The following is a 21,627-nucleotide window of genomic DNA, read 5'->3' as shown; positions in this document are numbered from 1 at the left end:
AGAGGGAGCCACAGGGAGACATTTTGCCTGGGGTGGATTTGTTGCTTTTAATTAAGAGGCTTGGTTAGGAACAGGGCCCTCTGTGCAGCTCGCTCCCACCTGGGCTGGCACGGCGGAGCAGCGCAGGGCTTGGCCGTGTGAGGTGAGCGCAGTTTTTCCATTCGTATGTATATGGAAGGAGCAATGGCTGCCAAAGCAAACACAACCCTTCCCTGTTCAGAAATGTCCTCCAGGAATTGTAAAGGAGCCTGGAGTGTGAATTCTGTCTCCGCTCCTCCGCGCTCTCTACCAGGGGCGGGAGGCACTGGGGGACCCCAGGTCTTTCTCGCCCTAGCAAAACCAGGCCCTCTAAAAGGGGTTTTATGGCCTGCACCCAAAGAGCTGGGAGCTTGGGCTGAGGCTGTGTGCTTGATGCAGGCTTGCAGCACACCAGAAAGCCATTGCAGTCAAGAGCGTTGTAGCCCCGGAGGCATGTGGTTCCTTCACATGCCTGGCCTAAGCTAATTGCTCTGGGGTTTGCTCCTAGGTGAGGATCAAGTCTCTGTGGTTAGTGCCTTAGAGTATCCCAGCTGCCCTTGTGGTTCATTAGACGGCTGACCTGGGAAATCAAGATGTCTTTAGGAGGGCGCCGCGCGGTTCCCGGCTGCTGGGCTGAGGTCTCCTGTTACAGACTCTCCAGAGCTGGATGGGCAGGCAGAAGTGCTTCCTCTTCCATCTTGAGCGGGCGCGTTGTTTCATGTTTGGAGACGGGGGGCTGGGGCTTGGGGCTTGCATCTTCTATTCCCAGCTCCAGGAGCAGATGGGGGGCTAATGGTTGGAGCAGGGCAGGGGGGCCAGGAACTGGATCTCCTGGCTGTTGTTCCTTTCTCGGAGGTGGTCTTGTGGCCAGAACGCTGATGTAGCACTCGGGGGACCCGGGTTATGTTCTTGACTCTGCCGCCGACCCACTGCATGACCCTGGGCAAGCTGCCTCAGTGCAGTATGTGCCTCAGCTCTCCCTCGGGGAATTGGGGTTAATCCCTCCCTGCCGCAGATAAAGTATACAAATGAGTAAGAGACCCATATTGCAGCAGTGGGAGCCCCAGGGAAGTCCCTAGGCAGAGTAGAGCTGCAAAAACACAGAGCCTAATTCTGTGACAACTAACTGGGCCTGATGCAGATGGGCCAAAGCTCCCCGGCTGAAGGAAAGGCTTGTCTGGACATGGGCCAGGACTGGTTCCCTCGTGCTGAAGTGCTTCAGGATCTCAGATATTCCTCCGTCCTGCCTTAGAAGGAAACCAAGAGACTCCAAAAATCAGATGAGCAGAGAGCTCGGTGGTCAGGGCAAGTACAGACAACTGAGGTTCAAGTCCTTGTTAGGGTCTTGAACTTGGGATGCTCACAACCGAGGCGAGTGCCGCAGGGAGGATTTCCAGCCTAGCCCGGGAAGCCTTTCTGAGCAGCACAGTGGACAAGCTGGTACGCTCCCGCAAAGAGGTTCTGTTCGGACGGACTTTCAGAACAATCCCCGACCCGTTCTGGTCTCCCGACGGTCTTGCCTATCTGAGCTTGCACTGTTTTACCCTCCAGCATGTGCTATGTTACCCTCTGCATGTCCCAAGGTCTCTTTGGGCCCTCTCCCCTTTTGCAGTGCAAAAGAAGCAAAGGTGTGGAACTAGAAACCCAAGTTCCCAGGAGGTCCGGAGTGAAGGACCCTGCCTCCCACAGCGTGATCCCAGTGTCCCGACTGCAGCTCATAGGGATGCTCTGCACCAGTGCAGGAAAAATCATTTTGGGTACTGATCCAGATCCCTAGCTAGTGCAAACTGGTGTTGCTCCATTCAAGCCAGAGTCCCAGCCGTCGCCAGCAGCAGCAGAATCTGGGCAGTGCACAGACCTGTGCCTTAAGAGTTGTAAAACCAGTTAATTTAAATGGACGTGCTGTTTGCCCAGTCCAGAAACAGTCTTCCTGCTCTGTCTCTGTGCAGAGCCCTGCTGTAGGGACAATTATTCTGCCCTGCTTACATAAGGGGACACCTTTGTGTCAGATACCTTAGGCTTGAGAAGAGCAAAGCCTCTAGGAAGGCTTCAGATCTCAAAACCCCAGGTCGGAGTTCCTGGGGAATCCAGCACCGCCTGTGGCAAGCTCTCTGTGTGGCTAGTTACCTCAGTGTTGAAAATCTGACCCCTCAGCTTGTCATTGAAGCAAAATGTTCAGTCACGCTCAGAGAGTAATGCCTAGTATGGAAGCACTCATCGGGTCCCCAGCGGAGTTCTGCGTCTACTTTGCCGGTCTTCGTTTGCTCACTTTGGTAGTTTTGGAAAATGGGATGTTAGCTCCTAAATCATTTGGAGCTCTGGAAAATTTAACTCTAATACTCTCAGAGGCCCCGTGATGACGGCTAGCTGGAAAGTGACCACAACCAAACTTTCTAGGCATAGAGCCAGGAGCTAGGAACTCCTGTCCTGGCATCCCAACGTGGTGTAACCTCAGGCAGGTCATGGGGGCAAGAGCTTGGTGCCTCACTAGGAACTTGGTGGCTGTGATGCCTTCCTGCCTCCCCACAGTGCTGCGGGTCGGGCTGGGGTCTGTGAAGGGCTGTGGAGATGAGAACTCTTGAGGTTATAACTGGATGACATGGGGTGCAGTGGGATGGTAGCAATCCAGCCCTAGATCTCCCCCTCTAAGGGCTCCCCAGACCACTGGCAAGGACCCTCTAATGCTGGCTGCAGTTCTGGATGATCGGTAGGTAGGGAGAGTCTACGCTACGCTTCCTCCCCACTCTGCTGCCAGTTCGTGCCAGGGCAGGGTCCGGCTTGATAACCCCAGGGGCCTCCTAAGGATAAAACCCCACAGACACACAATCGTGGGGGTGGGAACCAAGTGTGCAGAGCACGATGCCCTCCCTGGAGCTGGCTAAGGGATTCCTTTCTCTATTTTCTGCCCCAGCTCAGGCCAAAGAATGGGTCTGGTGTTGGAACCGCAGACTGTGGAATATTAAAATGCCAGCGCTTCCCTCTGAACGCGTCTGGTCAGGCGAGACATCTCCGGCATTCCTGGGGCGAGACTCAGCCCCGTTCACCTGCTTCGCAGAATACCCCCCCTGCCACCCCAGCCCAGCTGCACAGCTCGGCTGCCGGGAGAGGCTGAATCAAGCACTTTGTGCCTGTTGACAAGGCCAAGAATTCAGAATGAGCCGAAACATTTTCAGCTCCCGGCCGCCCAGCCAAAACACACAGCCCCCTCCTACACGGTCTTAAGTTTTTCCTGTTGAGCACTAAAGGGCTTGTTTTCAGAGCACAATTATCCACCTTATGGAAACATGGAAACGCTACTCCAAATGCAGAAGGCTGATTTGATTACGTCCATGACCCGATGAAATTAAGTTAGCGTTGTTTCAGCTCGAGATTGAATTATTTTTTTTTGAGAGCAGCAGGAATGGCTGGAACGCAGGTTTGGGGGACGGCGCTTCACTCTGCTTGGGATGGCCCCTGGGAACTTCCCCCAGAGACCTCCTCCGGGCCTGCTCTGCTCTTCAGGGTGGTCCCCTATGGCCAAGCAAGGGATAGGCCCACAATGGATGCCAGATTGGATCGCAGCAGGCTCTGTCTTGCCCAGCGCCCTGTGTCCGGCAGGGGCCAAAGCCAGCTGCTTTAAAGCACGGATTCCCAACCCCTAGCCCTGTCATCCAGCCCATGGGGCTCCCCACAGGTCTGAAAATTTGGCAGCAGGAGAGCAGTGGCAGCAGTAATTGCTGCTCCCCTCCTGCCAAATTTCCAGACCATGGGGAACGTGGCAGGCTGGATAGCATGGCCCTGCATGCTAGATCCAGGTGGTGTAGGGCCTGACCTCTTGGCCCTGTGGGCTGAATAAGTGGTGTGAACTGGCCCCATTCAGCCAGTGGGACCAAGAGGTTGAGCATCACTGCTTTAGAGGAAGGTGCAAGAATGCTGCAAAAGCAAATGCAGGATTACCTGCTTCTGGGTGATGGCTCTCCCCCTGGCTGCTCATACCTGGAGGTTGGCTCAAGCCCTGCAGTACCGTGGGTTCACAGAGACTCTGTTGGTTCCTCCCCTCCCCTTGGCTAACAAACTCCAGTGGATGCTCTGAGCAGGAAGAAAAAAGAGAACCTGGCTTCCTAAGGGTCTGGGAGGCAGCAGGAGTACAGTGGGGGTCTGAGGCCAGGGGGCTCCATGACAGCTGATCACAGCAATAATAGGGAGAAGGATGTGGATATGGAGTGAGGAAGGAGCAGGGAGCTGCAGGAGTGGGTGGCTTTGTAGACTAGGTGAGGGTGAAAAACTCGAGAGTCTAGAACACAAGCTGGCATCAGGGCTCCAGGCGGTCCCTTCACAGCATCTGATAATGCAAACTTGGGTTTACAGACGCTTGTGCTATATTTAGTTAGTCTATAAAAGTGGATCTCTACCCTGCCTTCTGATTGACTTCAGACTAACATGACTAACTGCCTCTGTCGGGGCTGAAGGGAAAGGGAGAGAGGGCTCTGTCTTGGGAACGCAGAAGCATTGCTTCTTCAAGGGAACCCCAGACTGGAGTAGCAGGCAGGCTGCAGGTCAGGAGGGAGGGCACTGGTAGAGGTAAGCCCAGGGCCAGACGAGCAGTGGGCTGCAGCCCAGCACACTGCTGTTGGCAGAGCTGGCAGAGGAGCTGTCATTGCTGGGTGGGTCCTTCTCCAGCCCTTGTCTTTGACATATACACTTGCAAAATATTTAAGGGGTAAACCCCAGCCTTTCCATGCTGAATGTCTGTCCTCACAGGGTCCTCCAGGGAATGCCCAGACAGCCCCAGGAGCCACCCTGTCTTAGCCACCCTGCCAAGGAGAAGCTGGCACCTTCCTTGGGCAGTGGGGCCTTTTCCAGCCAAAGGGCCAGCTAACACAAGCGCCTAGGTCTGGCAGGGCTGTGCTGTCCAGCTCCACAGCAGAAGCTCCGCTGTTTCCCTACGGTGCCATGTCCCTGCCAAGTGCCCTGCTGCTCCCACACCTCTCTGCCTGTGCACTCTGTGCTTGGGTGTTTCCAGCTGGCAGGTCCCTGTGTGAACCTGTGATGCACTGTCGTGGAGCCTCCTGGGGGCTGAGATTGACCTGGACATTCAGGGCCAGGTGCAGGGGGCTCTCTGCCCTCGCTGGCTTGGCCATGGCCTTTGGCACCAGGCAACCACTTGGGTCTTGAACACTGAGTCTCTTACAAGTGACTGATAGCGGGCCCTAGCCAGCCACCCTCTGGAAGAGACAGAGCCGCAGACAGGAGGCTGGTGCCGCTGCTAAGCTCTGGGGCATGGCAGATGAGCGATGCTGTTTTTAAACTGCCAACGGCTGGAATCAACGGAGCTCCTAAAACCCAAATTAAACTCGGCTTCTTGGTCCCCTGGGGATGACAGCTTCTTACTCGTGTTTCTGCCACCCACTGAGACTGGTACATCCCACAGCTGGGCTGTATGGGGAGAAGCACACTGTCTGACAGACAGATCCTGCTCTTTGCACCTCAGAGGCAGTCACTGCAGAGATCCCTCTGTCCCAAGGGAGAGCTGGTACTTCAGGTGAAAGCCACAGGGGCATAGAGCACAGGACTCAAGCCATTGTGGGGTTTCTACACTCTCATGTGCAGCCCTGCACCCTGACATCATATTCATACACTCACTTGCTGCACGGCTGCCAGCAGAACTGCAGTGCACTGTCCCCCCATATGCACCACATGTTCCCAGTGCACAGCACTGTGCACACCGCACAGGCTCACCCCACTGCATGCCCCCCATACCTGCCACTGGCTCTGGAGCCTGCATGGCCACGGAGAAGCCTGCAGGTCTGTGCAGTGAGGGGGCTGTGTGGCTGCACAGTGGATTTCCTGCCGCCCCTTGTTTCGTGCCAAGCGCATGTTTTTGGAGACAGGCTCATAAACATTGATGTTGGCAGCCGGCTGCGGACGCTCGGAGTTCATTTACCTGGGGAACACAATGGGGCAAATGCCACTGCACAATGGTTTCCTCCAATGGAAGGACAACCCCAGCCCCCCAAGCCGCTTATCTGTGACCCTTGGGCCTGCTTTATCTCCCAGCAGTTTCATATCAGGGGAAGCGAGAGATCTGACAGGGGCTAAGAAATCAGAATTGCAATTGCTGATCCAGCAGCCCTGGAGCAATGCAAATGTGTGGGTGCATTGGGGGGACACCACTATGGTGTGGCTGAGGGAACAGTGAGATGACCCATCTCCCTGAAGTCCTGGCAGTGCTGGACAGTACTTAGGGGCTGTCAGCCCTAGTCTGAATGGGGATCTTCTCTGGGTAGTGAGCCTGAGTGCATCAGGGCATTTGGCTTGGTACAGGAGGGCTTCCTCCTCAAGGCAGGCACACTGGAATAGACACAGCCCCGGGTGTAAATACCACCATTTTGCTCCTGCGTCCTTTGCACAGGTGTGAGCAGCTGCACAGGGCACAGGGCAGTGGTGAGGCCATCCTGGGTCTCCTGGTACTGGCTGATCAGATCACTCCCCCTGTGCTGGTTAATCCAAAGTCCAGAAAGGGCCTTGAATCGCAAGGGCTGCGCTTGCCAAACCTTTGTCTATAAGCACTGGGGCTCCAAAAAACACATGCTCCATGGGGAAGGCACTGAGGAGCAGGGCTGGCCTGTTCAGCTGCCTCTCCTAGCAGGCGGTGCTTTGTGCTGCAAAGTGTGGCAGGATTCGGCAAGCTCAGTGCATGCAGGATGATGGCTGAGTGAAGCTGTCTCTGAAGAGATGAAGCTGAAGTCCAGTGGCCCGACCTGCTGCTGCATTGAAAACGCAGGAGTCTGAATGGAGAGCACCAGGAGCTCTGACATCAACCATCCCATCACTCTTGACTTGCTGGACCCCCAGGAAGCGGGGGTCTGCATTGCTGACCTTACATGTTGGAGAGTCACCAGGCAGGCCCTCCAAAATCAGCAGATTGGCTTAAAAATCAGAGGATTAAAAGCAAAACAAACAAAAACCCTCCCTGATGCATTTTGGGTCCTTTAACTTCATTTTCTGGCTCCCAAAGCATCTGCATTTCATTTACTAGCTTTCCTCCATGCCCAGGAGGCCTAGCATGTTACTAGCTTGAAAAAGGAAACCTGAGCCTCTAACAGAACTACATGACTCCAGGAGCTGGTGATTTCAGGCAAGAACATATCACTGCCTTCAGGGACATTGGAGAATCATGTGGGCTGTTTTGATCCTGTTGCTGTCCAGGATCTCTTGTGACGAGCTGCATGGTGGGGGAGCCATCGGCAGTGCACAACAAGACTTTTTTATTGCTCCCGAAAATTCAGGTTCAGTGCTGCATACTCCTGAGTGTCACGTCCTGGCGTGTCCTTTGTTAACTTGCCTCTCTTCATAGATGCGGTAGCAGATGTATGTAGGCCACTCTTAGAAGGGTCGTGGTAATGAAGTGATGGAGTTGGCTTAATTCACTGTCCAGTGGGAGCAGAAGGAAATCGCACTCCCCATCAGCAGCAGAAGAGCAAATGCCCACAAGCTCTAGCTGAACCAGACCCCCTTGCCCAGGCTCTCCCTGTTTGCAGAATACTCCCTGGCAGTTCAAACCTGCTCTCTGGAGAGGAAAGCTGCATCTTTCTCCTCCCTCTTTTTTTTTAATGACCAATCTCATTAAAAACAAATCAGAACCAGCATCTGCCAGGAAGGCAAGAGAAGCGCTGGTAATTGTGCTCCTGATTAAAGCTGCGCTGGCTGGGCCAGCTGTATGCTAGCTTTGCTCCGCTGTGTAACCAGCCAGCTTTCTGTGCGCCAGCTCCCTGGGGAGGAGCTCTACGGAGGGCTCTGCTGCCTCGATGAGAAGCGCAGAAGGAGCAGGCTCCGTTTAATCATGTGCGTTGGAGCAAAGCGTTTCATGATTCAGTGGAAAGCATGCACTTGGATTCCTGCTCACATTGATGGTGTCCCGGCTGAACTGACCCCCAAGCTGTAGCCCCCCCCAGCACTGCTCTATCCTCTGCCAAACAGGCCACGTATGGCCTTCTTTCTTGCAATGGGTTACAGCAGTCACAATGAGGGGCCCTCATCTAGACCTACTGCTCCAGGTGCTGTACACAGAGAGAATGAGTTGGTGGTCCCCGTCCCAAAGAGCTGACAATGCAAGCACTCAAGTGATGCCCTCCTCCTTCGGCCAGGGTGCATGCAGGAGACACTAACCTAGCATGGCTCATGTTGGAAATTGAAGCCAAGTGCCACAGTTTTCAAAAGGAGCTGGTGATTTAGGGCATGGAGGTCCCTGCTTTCTAGCCCGGGATCTGGAAATCAGGTGTTTTCAAGGTGCATCAGCCACTTCTCCAAACGCTGCAGCCACAGCTTGACGCTGCCTCTGCCCTTGGTCTAAGGGGCTCATACGGGGGCATGAGCCACAGCAAAATGGAAGGAGATGGGTACTGGTGATGGGGAAAAAACACAGAAGCAAGGCATGGCCCAGGCTCCAAGCGAGGCACTTGCAGAGGGCAGTGTGCTTGCCATTGGGCTCTAGCCAGGTGAGGAAGGCTGCACAAAGGTGATGGCAAGAGGGAAAAGCAGGAGCAAAGTAGAGACCTCACCAGGCCACAGCGGATGGTTAGTTCTGTGGGAAGGAGGAATGTCCGTGCTGGCTAATAAGCCTGTTTGCAGAGGAAATGCTTTACTAGAGAGAGCTCTGTTTAAATACGGGCTGCTTCATTTCAGGAGTGGCTGCCGAGCAGTCTGGAGCCCGTTGATGGAGCTGTGCTGTGGATGGGCTGGTTCGGCACAGGAAGGGCGTGCAGCGGAGTCCCTGGGGAGACGTCTGCTCAGCGTGCGGCCCGCCCAAGCCAGGAGTTGAGCAGCACCTTTCTGCTGGCTAGCAGGGACTCCACACCCCTGGGGCAAGGCTGTGGCAGGGGAAGGGCAGTGTCCCCTGTACTGGAGCCCTTTTTCATGCCTGCACAGGAAGTCCTGATGTGGCTGCAGAATGCAGAACCCAGTGCTCAGCCCTGCCCTGCTTTTGTTGCCTGAGGTAGAGGAGGATCATGGCTCTTCTACAAAATTCCCAGGGGACGGCTGCGTTTCCGTGACCCAGGTAATCCTCCTTCCTTCCCATTCATATTGCGGGGCAACTCAGTAGAGTCCCAGCACGGCTTGCTCCAGCCTGGCTACCCTGCTGAGGATGGGTCTGGGATGCGTGCAGGCCGTGGGAAGGGAAAGCTACTCCCTGTCTCTACAGGGCACGTGAGACCCTCAGCAACCTGTCAACTATCCTGAGCTCCCAAAGACACCTGCTGAGGCCCTGCTCCAGCTAAGGCTCCCCTACAAAGCACGTGCCAACCACTCACTCCCAAACGGGACATTTGTGTGAAGTTTTGCTGTTATTTCTCCTGCCTCGATCCTCCCCTGAGCACTGGTGGGCACCTGAGATTCCTCCTTTCTGTCTCTAAAGCAAGGACCAACCATACCTTGGTCTCATGGTGCTTCCTCTGCTCAGGCTGTGCCTGGTGAACAGTTGGGGTGTCAGGCACTGTACATGCACGTAACCAAACAGTCCCTCCCCCAAAGAACTGGTGTCCTGTTAGGAGCACAGGCCTGAAGGGGCCCTTTGTGGCCATGGGGTCCAGCCCTCCACTATTACACAGGCCATGTCATGCCATCTCTTCCACAAGCTGATTGAGCTCCACATAAGAAGCAGTTTGGTTTGTTTGCTACCTCCCTCCCTCCAGTTAGACACGTTCTTCCAACTCCCATCCCTAAATGGATCCCTGGCCAGTTAATACCCATTTCCCCTTTTGCCAGGCTTGTTCTTCAGCTGGACAGAGATGGGGATGTTATTACGTTCTGCTTTTACAGCGGAGAAAACCGAGGCAGAGACTCCAACAACCTGCTTGCAGCAATACCCACGGTTGGACCCCGACTCCTCTCCTGTGTGCTGGGTGTCCCATTTCCCCACTTCACCACCTTGGGGAAGATCCCAGCTCCTGGCCAGGGCCTTTCCCCACTAACCCAGGCTTGGCTCTGCTCCTAGTCGCACTGCTTTGTGTTGGGCTTGCTCTGGATTTACGCTGGTGGCACCGGAGCAAGCCTGGCCCACGGCCATCAGGATGCCAGCGGCATTGCCGGCGGCTTGCAGGGTCTGAGCTGGAGGCAGCTGCCTATCAGCATTCCTGGGAGGAGGACGCTTGCTTCTGGGGTGGCGGCTGTTTGGAGAGGAGCATTGACGGGGGATTAGCTGTCTGAGGCACCGCGCATTCAGGCGCCTAATGCAGAAAACAAACACACATGTGCGCCGTGAGGTGGGGCCTCCATCCAGCTGCTCATTCTCCCTGCACCTGTTGCCAAGGCGACCTCACAGTTTTCCTGCTACTTCTTCCCACTTTGCAATCCCATCTGCAGGGCTCTGAGCCTGGGAGCACTGGGCTGGGGTGCCCGAGTGGCAACCAAGCCAGAAAAGCCTTCGTCTGGGCTGGGACCGTCCCTGGCTGGTGGTTCAGCTGGAGGGAACGGAGGAGAGAGCTGCTGGGGGGGAACTGGCTGGGGGGCAGCTCTGACCACGGTGCCTTGGTCTGGACAGTGTAAGCGGCTGGAGGCAGAGGCTATCCCTGGCTGTATCTGTGGGAGGCACATAGCGCATCGGGACCCCAAGCCTTGCTGGGGGCTGTAGACGTAGGAGCAGCTCTCCTGCCCCTGCACAGGCTGGACTTAGTTGTGCCTCGAGGTCCTTGGGAATCTCGGGTGACCACCTGCCATCTCTAAGTGCGATGGTATGTTTTCCCCTGCTTTGGGATCAGTGGGGGCAGACGCTGCACTAGCTTCCCCTGCACCGCCCTGCCGGGGCCCTCCAGCACTGGCTGTGCCAGTCCAGTTCGCCCCACCAGTCCCTCAGTCCTGGCTGGCGGGTCGGGGGTCCCCCCCAGCAGTGCCAAGGAACTGGAGTCCTGTCCTGCAGCACCCCCTGCTGTTCCTATTGCTGAGTTTTCAAGGAGGCCATAAAGAGCCAAATTTGTGACTCCTGTCAGTTATGGCTTTCCTGGGTGCTCAGTCTCCTCTGGACAGCAAAGGCCCCTTGGGCCATGCCCAAGCTCGAGGTGGCAGGGGGATCTTTCTTGATTTTGTCCCAACTTTATTTATCTCTGCTTATCTTTAGTTCTTACTCCAAGCTGAGAGCTGAGACCCAACTCCCACTTCCCTCTCCCTGCCAGGGATGCTTTTTCACTTCCTTCCCTGGAGTTTCTTCTCATTTGCTGTAATGAAATGCAGTGACTTGGAGGTGTGGGGGGGAGAGGTCCTTTTTGATTTTTCGGGTGCTAATTCAGAGCAGATGAGAGTTTCCCCCTGAAGGCTGAGACATCCTCGTGGCAAGGGTAGTGCCAGTGCTCCCTGGAGGTAGACCGGGAAGGGAAGGAGGGCCTAGCGGATCTGTGGTTTTAGTCTGCCTCTCTGTGTCAGCTGCAGAAAGATGGGGAAAGAGCTGTGAAGATCTCTGTGGCAGTGAAGTCCAAGCCTGAGTCCAAGAGACTCTTTGAAATGGGAAATCCTTCTTCAGAGCCCATTGATTCTGGTTCTTGGTTCTGTACCAAGATTACGGGTACATGGTGGGGGGATGGGAGAAGAAGGACAGAGTGAATGTCAAGCATGGGCTGATGTGTTTTTCACATGACCCCTTGCCTCTGGTCTCAGACCAGCCAAACTCATTTCACCCAGGACAATGAAATGCTGTGGTCAGCTCTCTTCAACCTGGCTCCACAGGGCACTAAAAGTTTGGCCTTGCCAAATCGTTGTTGGACCTGGGCACCTATAATTCAGCAGTGTAGTTCCCCCTCACCCCAGACCCCTTCCCCCCTGCAGTCACCTTTACACTCAGACATCACAGGTTTATCAAGTTCAACAAAGCCACAGGCTGATGGAGCAAGTGCCACAAAGCATGTGCCCTCCAATGCATGACCTGACCAAAAGGCAGCACAGAAATGGGCCGTAGCTCTTTCCAAAGATTTCTATCTGTTCCAAGGAAACCAAAAGCTCTTGCAAAAGTGGAAGTGCCTACCCAGGGAACAGGTTTATGATGGTTGCACAGTGGCTTCCATGGTGAAATAAAGGGACCTTCAGTTTCCACTGGTGGTTTTGGGTCCCAGATTAATCCAGTAAGGGTTCGACATGAGGCTGTCCCTGACCTGGAGATGATACACATGAGCATGATCAGCTGGTTTACACAGGGGAGGCAGGGAGGTGAAATGACTTGCTCAGGGTCTCACGGGGAGTCGGTGGCAGAGCTGGCTCTTGCCTCCCCCACCTGCCACAGGCCCTGTCCCAGGGCTCCACTAAGACATCATCCGTCCTCCTCTTGCTTTGTCCCCGTCCAGACACCAGCTTCTGCAATCCCTCCCTCCTTTCTGACTCACTTCTGGCTCCCTTTTGCATTGGAATCTGCTGGAATTTCATCTCTCGAGAGACGGGTGAGATCAGATCGAGGGCCCTGAGGCCTGACTGCATTGACTTTACTGACTTCACTGGAATCCCATTCCACTCTTGGCTTGTGCAATTTCCTGAGAAACTTAGGTAACAATAAAATGCTAAAAATAATTAAAGGGAAGAAATTCACTGAGAAAGCAGCTTGAGCGCTGGTCTGTGACTGCTAAACCCAGGGCACCTCCTTTGGCTGCATCAGATGGTTTGTGATGGAAGCTCTGTGAAGGGCACAGTTATGGCACCACTGGGCCAGCCCTGCCCTTGTATTTTCCCCTTTCTCAAAGCCAAAGCTGCTGCCTTTCTGAGGTGAGTATAGGGCTCTGGGGAGCCTCTGTGCAGTATGCCCCAGGACCGGGTTGATATACCCCAGTGCAGACTCTAACCCCTTCTCTCTGCAACCCCGGTTCTGCCACCTGGGGGGATGTTAGAGGTGAGGATCTGCAGGAGGCAGATGAAGAAAGGAGCAGTGGTAGTGTGGCAAGCCAGTTCGGCTCTGAGCATGATACTGCCCTGAGCAGAGTACAAGCAGGTTGGTGAAATTCAGGAAGGAGCAGCCATACTCAGCCCCCCGGCCTGGCCCTCCTGTGAACCCAGCAGTGAAAGCAGCAGAGCAGGGGCCTTTCTGGGTTCATTGCCACCTTCAAGGACACAGGCCCAGCTGAAAAGGGTTCATTTCATGCCTTGTGGGAATGGCGCTGTGTCAGACTGGATACAGGCGGCAGTGATGTTAGCCAGCTATCCCAGAAGGAAAAGGCAACTTGACAGAGCAGCTGCTGGGATAGGGTTTAGGAACATTGGGGTCTGTATCTATCCAGTCAGGGGTTCAGAGAAAACCCTAAGATCAAGTGTGCTCGGGCCTGGAAGCTGGATCTGGTGGGGTCTCATGGGACCATGCCATTCACTTTCATCCTGAAGTGAAGAAAGCATCGTGGGAGAGATGGACAGATGAAGGGGATAGATGTGGGTGCATGGGCAGATGCGTGAAAGGGTATTCATAGGAACCATTCAGTCTCTGCCCCATAGGGATCTATCCATATCCATATCCTTCAGATGGCTGTGCACTGCAGCACCTGTCACAGAGCTCAACCTGTCTGAGCCTCTGCAGGTGCCGGCAATAGGAATATGCAAGATCAGGCAGAAGAACCATGGAGACAGAGAGAGATGTGGCTGGAAGCAGGCGGGTCATGCAGAAGTATGTGCAGAGAACGGGAGAAGGAGAGGCAAGGCAAAGGGGATAGGTGGAGGGTCGTGTCTGCGGAAGGCTGAATGAATAGAGAAACAGGCAGGGGGCAGGCCCTTAATGGCTGCAGGACAGGGTGGTGTGTCTGGCAGGAGAAATCCTTTTTTACAGCCTGCCGGCAGGAGACCTAACACTTTCCTCCATTCAAATATGTTTAGCATGTGGCTCCCTGCAGCTCATTCATGGCGTGGCTGCTGCGCTGGTCCTCGGGAGAGGGAGTGGAGCAGCCCTGTCCAACAGCAACAGGGCCCATGATGGATGGAGGGCTGGGCTCTCCTGGGCAGTCAGCAACACCTGTCAATGAGACGCTGCAACTCATTCGCCTCCGAAAACAGGGATAAAAGAGTGGTCAAGCAAAGCAAAGGGTCAGGCCCCCGCGGGCACATGGTTCCTGAAGATAAATGAGCCCAGCCCAAGGAAGGTTGTAAGTCACAGAGGCGATGATAGGCCCTGCCTGAGCTGCAGGGCAGCCTCCCAGGATGTTCAGCTTTTGTTCTGGCCCAGAATCCAGGAATGCACTCAGCCAGGAGAAAAGCAAACATGTGGCTGCGAGGCCGGCCGGTCCTAAGCTGCTGTGATGGCTCCAGCCTATTGGAAAGGCACCCGAACACCCCATATACCTGGAGGAGTTTGCTTCTCTCGGTCTGCTGCTGCTTTAGGGTGAGGCTATGAAGAGTGAGTGGCCTACACTGGAGCATGTTTGGGGTGGATGGCGTTCTTCAACCACTGATGAAATGGGAAAAGTAGTTTGTTTCTATGCTCACCGGCTCACCCCTGAAGGGAGAATGTGGTGTATTTAAGCTGACTCCCCCTGGTTTCTGGAGGAGACTTAGCAGAGAGGATGGGCTACTTCAGTGCAGGAGCTGTAAGGTGCAAAGAGGGGGGAGGAGGACTGGTGCAGGGCACCACCAAAGATGACGATTGTAGATGAATTGCCTGGGGCTGATGCCCATGCTGTTGGCATCAGGGCTCATTCCTTAAGACCCCATGACTGTGTCCCAGCAGGTTCCCAGGCAGGGTAATACCCCATCTCACGTGGGTTTCTATAATGGAGAGTCTGCAACCCCTGTGTCTGCCGGAGGGATGCACCCAGGCTAAGCGGGGCTCTGGGGCATCTGAGGTCTGTTTCCTGGCTGAGTATAACCCACCAGTGAGTATGTGACCTGTCAAGCTGCCATGGGATCAGAGGTGAGCCAGCAGCAGGGGTACTAGGTGGAAGGGGGGAATTGGCTTAACAACCCAGGTGTATCTACTTCTTTGCTCTGAGTACACGTACAGCCAGGCCAGAACATAGGACTGTGCTCTTCAGCCAGGCTTTTGGATGTGCACTGCTATGGGGGACATCTGTGCAGACAAGCTGTCATGTTAGTGTGCAGTCCAGCCATGTTCACTGGGTGTATCTGCATAGATCAGCTTGAGAATTGAAGCCTTCATCCGTATCAACTGCTTGGGTTATCCTCAGGGTACCTGCAATCAGCTACAGAACCAGCAGCTGCTTAAGTTAATGAACAGTGTCAACGGGCAGGTGAAGCAGTTGAAGCCAATTAACATCTAACACTTCCACAGCACCTGTCTGCCTGACCAGCCTCAAGCAACACCCATCTCTACTAGGGGCCGATAACATGTAGCCACTCCTGGAGCAGCCAGTACCAACCAGCTATTCCACATCAGACCTCACAGTATGGTGCCAGTTGTTAAAACATGGGGAATCACAGCCCTTCTTAAACAGGAGGTACAAAGCAAGACCAACAGCCCCAGCACAACTGCAAACAGGCAGCCACACAGCTTGAGCTCCAGCTTCTCTCTTGTTAACCAGGGCTGGTACCCTTGGGAGAGCTAATTACAGCAGCAGAGCCATCTAGTGGCTGAATGATAAATTGCAATTCTGTTTATCACCAGGGTCTTCTGGTGTCTCTGAGCACCATCCAGCCATGCGTTGAGTAGTGCGACTAGCATCTGCAAGCAAGCATACACTTGATATAGGGCATCGGAGCAAATTACTCTTCCAAAAAATGTCAGGGCATCTCTCCATGTAAAGTGGTCAGGTTCATCCAAACAACCCGCTGCAGTAAAGGATGTAGAGGTCAGGATTGCCAGCAGGAATCTCTCTTTTTGGTGAAGCTCCCCTCCTGATCTGCATAAGCATTTCTTGAAGGGGGGGCTTTCTCTAAATGGTGCTGCATTTTTCAGATCAATGGCAGCATTTCTAGAGTTGCATGTATACTTGGAAAGGGAAATGAAGAGACGTGGAGCTGTCTTCTCCCACAGGCTGCTTTTGGGAGGGTGCAAGAGGAGTGGGGTGGGCGGAGGTTGGAGCTGCTTGCAGGTGTGAAGGAACTAGCAAGCAGCTCTCTGAATGGGGTGGGGAGAGCTGGGGTTTGATCAGTCCTTTCCTGCTACGGATGCAGATATGACTCTTAGCTAAGGGAAGGTTTTCTTCATGCCGTTCCTAGGGGCTGGGCAGAAAAGCCACAAGAAGCAGCGGGCCACCAGGTCCATGATGTTGGGGTGGATGGTGGGGGCGTCTAAAATGTCTTGGGCTCAAGTGGGGCTTGCTCTGCTGGTTTCACCCACCACAAATTAAACAAAAGCATCCAAACCCCCGCAGTGTGGGGCACTGGTCCCTGGCTTTGGTTGGTCTTCAGCATTTCCCAGGTGCCACCAAAAGCTAACTTCCCGGTTCCTTTTACCTTGATGTTCTTAGAATTGGGGTGTCTCTGAAAACAGGGAGCCACTGACACCTGCTCCCTGCACTCTACATGCCAGTGTCTGGAGCCACTGCCCCTCCTGGCCCATCCTCATACAACTTGATATCACAGATCACTGAGTCGGGGGCAAAGTGCTTTTTAGTCCTCTGGGAACATCCGAGTAGCTCCCCGCAGCACAGCCCTGCCATTCCAGTCCCCCCCGACCCAGTTCTGCTCCCCTCATCCATGTCTATCTTCTCAGTTATACTTTTGCCAAGCGGGTGCAAAGAGGAGTGTCATTTGCTCAGCTGCACAGAGGGCTGCAGCAAGGAGGTGGGGGAGAGGGTGCTGACAGTGTAGAGCCTGGGTCTTGGGGGGAGTGCTCCTCCACCCTCGCCCCTTATCTCCTCCCAGAAGTGGGGTTTTTTTTAAAGTATATATAAACACGGTCCCTTCTGTGTCAGTGAAACAGCGAAACAATTCAGAGCTGGAACCCACTCAAGAGAGCGGGAGAGAGAGAGAGAGAGAGGAAAAAAGAAAAAAAAAAACCTCGACCAGCCAACCCAGTCCTGAGCCTTGTTAGCCCATCAAAGAGTCTATGAAAAACCTTTCCTCCCTCCCTCATGCACTCATTCACAGCACTGCCCAGATCAGCTCTGTCCTTTTCCCTCTCTCCTCCTACAAAGGTAGACCTCTCCAGGCTGCCCGAAGCTCTCAGGAACGTGAGTCACTGACTGCCGCCGTTCCCTGGAGTAGACTATCCCACCAGCAAATCAAACTCTGCTTCTTGCAAACCACAGAGACCCCCTCCTCTCCCTAAGATTCCCCATGCAAGTCTAAAGAGGCTGCTTCTACAGACAAGGTAAGGGCTTTCTTTTCTTGATCTATCTTCCTCCTCATTTACTTTCACCTACATGCCTATCACATGTTGCATTAAGCTCAGACTAGGAAAAATCTCTCTCATTTCTCAGTCACAAGACCCTATAATTCTGATTGCCTTTCTCCATGCAGCAAGAGATATTGCACAGGCTCTTCCAAATGCCTCTTCCCAGGCAAGGTTTCATCTGCATGCTTTTCTTTATTTCTTTTTCCCTGTTACCATCCCTTCTTTTTTTTTTCCCCTGCTCCTTTTTATAATTGCATTCCTTTGTAATAAGCTGTATTCCAGGGGCTGGAGATGGTCAGGCTGTTTAATAAGACCCACTTTGGGCCCAACCTGTGTCTGGTTCTAATGTCTAAATCCTACTTTTCTATCAAGAAAATGTTTGGGAAAAGTTCTGTGCCCCTTGGGACTTCCTTTCCTGGCACTTTGACTGTGCGTCCAATTCCATAATCTGACCGTGAGGCTGTCCTCTTTCCCAATTACAAACATCTGCACTAATACTTGTCGTCAGCCCCTATTAGAATCAGGATATATCGTCTGGGCTCGTTTCATGCGCACCTTGAGTTGGGAAATATGAGGTGCTCCTTTTTTTAAAGAGCACTCCTGCTAATCTATGCTCTCCTCTGCCAAGTTTCTTGGCTTTGAACATTCTCAATAAGCCAGGAGAGTCCCCTCTCTATATTAGCCCCAGGCTGAGTAATAACCTACTGGAGATATTTTCTCATCTATGGGCAGCCTTGCTATAAGGAACGTTTAATAAATCATAAGGCCAGTGAATTCCTGAGATTTTTTTTTATTGCTTCTGTAAAAATGCAGTTTTGATCTATCAGCGAGGGACACTGGGAAACAAACTATTCTTTTTCAGCTGCAGTCCTATGAATGTTGGACGCTAGAGCGATAGTGCTGTCTGCGTAAGAGGTTTTTTTTCCCCTGCTCAAACTGGGGCAGCATTGCTATGTTTAGAATAATAGAATTCACACACACGCGCGCACAGTCGCACAGGCTGTGTCGTAGCAGAGCAAAGCATCTCGCTGCGGGACCAGCTGGAAGGTTTCGTTTCAGTTACAGAAGCAGCTCTTGAAGCGTTGTGGTTTTCGAGCCTCAAAGCCCCCAAGAAGCTGACCCCTACAAATGTTAGGGAGGCTGTCAGTCCCCAAGATTTACAACAAGTATCCCCCCTTGCTGCTCCTGAAGCTGCAATAGTCTGTGATGCAAAGTCTGTGATGTTTGGGGAAGTGTTATTGCTAGAACTGTTAGTGAGATTGTGGAAATCACAGGTTTCTTAAACTTTTGCCCTGGAGCACAGGAAAGAAAAAAAAATCCCCTAGAAAATGGGATAAATTCTTGAAGAGAGCAATCTGGGCAGCCAGGCTTGGAAAATTAGCTTCATGAAAACCTTTCTCTTTGTGTTTATTTTTATTTCCTAGTCCCAGGGTCCAGAGAAGACTAAAAGTGTACAGTAGCACAGTGTATACCAAGCAGTGGCTTCTTTCACATAATCCACTCTGAAGCACAGTTTGCCCAAAAAGTGGGGTCTGCATGGCTTGTAACTTGAAAAGCACGTTCAGCTTTGAATCCTAAAGCTGTCAAGAGAGCCTCAATTTCTTGGAAAATGTGTGATGCTGTAACCATGGAATTCACTTTGAGCCATAAGTAGGCGGAGGAGGGAGCGCAGTTTGATGTCACAATAGCCGGGAGTGAGCTCTCGGTGCGACCAGAACAGCTGAATTGCCCCTTAAAAAAAAAAAATCAAGAGAGGGAAAAAGTTTGACTCTGTAGAGACATTTGTTTCCTGTCATGCCTTTGTTTCAGGCTCTGTAAAGCCAGATTGTAATAAGCCGAGGTGGTGTTTTCAGCCTTGCTTTGTACCGCGATGCACTGAAATGCCTTGCGATGATTCATATGTTCCATTCATATGAAATTCAGTATTTCAAAGTGTGAATGAGGATTGCTGTGGAGATTAGGGGGTTGGTTTGTTTGGTTTATAAGCAATAAGCCCTAGAAGTGTCAAAAGATATTCACACCTTCGTGAAATCTAGGCTTTTTCTACCCCTGGCTTTTGGCAGCAATTCACGGTTGCTCTTTCCAGCGGCGTTTTGATGTTCCCTTTCAAATAGTCTTTTAAACTGTTTTTTGCAGGGGGAATAATGGCAATTTTTTCTCTTTGATTTCCAAGCATCTCAGTGATCTTTTGTCAGCACCTTGACCACCCCAACAAGAGCTCCATGCCCAACCTTGTGTTGGGAGCCCCCAGAACCATGGGGCTGGATTGCCATCTCTGTCATATTTGGCAGCTCGGAGCAAGTCCCTAGCCTCTCTTCCTCTGCCCAGATGTTGAGTGCAGGTTTTCCCCCCAGCGCAGGGCTAGCTGCTTTCTGTGCTCCGAAAGAGCCAGCATTTGAAAAGCAGCCACTAGCAGCAGTCGAGTTACAGTAGTTCTGAGGCTTGGTTAAACATTGGAGGCAGTGTTTAACTGCTCATGAAATAGTAACCAAGGCTACTACAATTGCAACTGAAAATACAACCAGACTTTTCTCATCTGGAGCAGAGCACCATCCCATCTGCACCTCATCACAAGGGGCGGTGTGTGCATGAACACACTCGCTGATGGATAAAGAGCTGGGACACGGGAAAGGAAGTCGCTGACCTTCAAGAGTGAGGAACAGTTTAAAACTCTGGGTTCCCAAGGCATCTTCCTGCTTAGATACAGCTGAAGCAGTTCATCAGGCCTCTTGAATGACATCTCTTCACCCCCTGGGCTTTTCATTATGTGCACAAAGGTCTCGATTTAGGGCTCTTTCCTGGGTCCACTTTTTTTTCCCCCCTTGCTTCCAGTTATAGAAATATTTCTTGGAGTAAATCTTGTAGAAATACAAAGGGGTTGAATCCAATGAATCCCTGCTGGCACGCTGTTGATTTTGGGTGTGTTATTCTAAAGGTGATGTTGGCTCAGTGAGAGAACAGACCAGTCGCTTACTGGGAAAGACAAGAGCTGGAATTCTGCCCTTGGCCACTGCTGACATTGGTAGGGTTCACGGCCCTAAATACCTGTAGCTTTGTGGCTCTTGTAAGAAGGGTATATGCTATATGCTTCCCTGTTGCTCTGATGTGAGTAGAGCACTATAATGATGTGGAAGGATTCACACATCTTCTGCAAAGATTTTTGACTGGTTCTTTATGTGGTTCTGTCTGGCAATTAGACTGGGAGCAGGGAGACTAGTGAGAGTATGGGCTCCTGAGTCCTCCAGCTGATACTGAGAGTCAGCCTGATAGTCTGGTGGGATTCCCATAAGCTCTTTCAAGGTTGGGGACAGAAGGGCAAGTTACAACCCTCTGAGGTTCCTGCCCTACCAGCCAGATAGTGGGCCACCCCAGCCCCAGCCTCTGTTGGCACCCATGTCTGATGCCTCAGAGGAGACGGGCTAATTTTTAATTTGTGCTTATCGCACCGTGCTGACACCCAGCAGCCTTGGGGAACGATTCTCTGAGCAGGATGGAAAGAGCGTCCTTTGGCACATGGACCTTGCCTCCCTGTAGAGGACAAATCAGTCGCTGACCCAAGAGAAAGGACTTGACTCAAGGCAGTAGTGAGACCCAACTCACTTGCCCACCCTCTGCCTCAGTTTCCCCATAAACAGGGCTGCTTGATCCTTGTCCATCTCTAAGTTGCTTTAAGAAGCAAATATACATTAAGCAGAGCCAGGAGCTTGGGTAACCAGAAATGGGGGTCACTGAAGTTTTATATATGGAATACAGGCCAGAATAAATGCTAAGCATGCTTATGGTAGCAGGACTTTGGCTGCAGGGCATCCAGCGTGAAATGAGCTTTCAGCCTGGAAGTATGAGAGCGCCTGGCTGAGATGTCTTCCTCCTACCACCCGTTCTCCCACAGCACCTGTTGCCTGCTCTTGGCTCTTTTTTTCTCTCCGAGTTTGCCAGCAGCACTGACGAAAGGATGGTTGCGATGCTGGGGACTGGAGCAAGAGTGTCCAACGCGGGGCTTTGTGCCTTGTTATAAATCTTTTCCAAAGGCACTTGGGAGACAGTTTTATGGATCAATAGGAAGCGAGATTAGTGGGATGTCGTGTCTAGAGTTGCAACACCAAGTGGATCCTTTCGGTGATGTATCCGAATAGTTGTAGATTTTTTCCAGTGTGGCTTTTTATGTGGAACATTGTTGTCTTTGGGGGGAAGAAAAATGGTGGGATAAAAAGGCTAGCTTCCAAAACTCTCTTGCTATAAGGTGATGTGCTTTGGCTATTATTATGCTTATTAATGGATCTACTTCCATACAGGCTCTGACACCCCAACTCCTCTCTTCCCTTGCTACTCCATGGAAAGAGCCTCTGCCTACAGCCTTGTTGTGCGGGGAACATTGTATTGACTGG

General features: G+C 52.7%; 1 protein-coding gene across 3 annotated transcripts in view; it reads left to right on the top strand.

Moving 5' to 3' along the window:
• Window positions 1–16,818: 16,818 nt before the first annotated feature.
• Window positions 16,819–21,627, top strand: part of COL8A2 (collagen type VIII alpha 2 chain) — a 142,687-nt gene continuing 137,878 nt past the window's right edge. For all 3 annotated transcript variants that reach the window (XM_019488297.2, XM_006269879.4, XM_019488293.2), the window contains exon 1: window positions 16,819–17,218. The gene's annotated coding sequence lies outside the window, so the exon portion shown is untranslated. The remainder of the gene's footprint in view (window positions 17,219–21,627) is intronic.

Source organism: Alligator mississippiensis, chromosome 6 (assembly GCF_030867095.1).
Source record: "Alligator mississippiensis isolate rAllMis1 chromosome 6, rAllMis1, whole genome shotgun sequence".
Taxonomy (NCBI): domain Eukaryota; kingdom Metazoa; phylum Chordata; order Crocodylia; family Alligatoridae; genus Alligator; species Alligator mississippiensis.
This window is presented reverse-complemented; position numbering and strand designations above follow the sequence as displayed.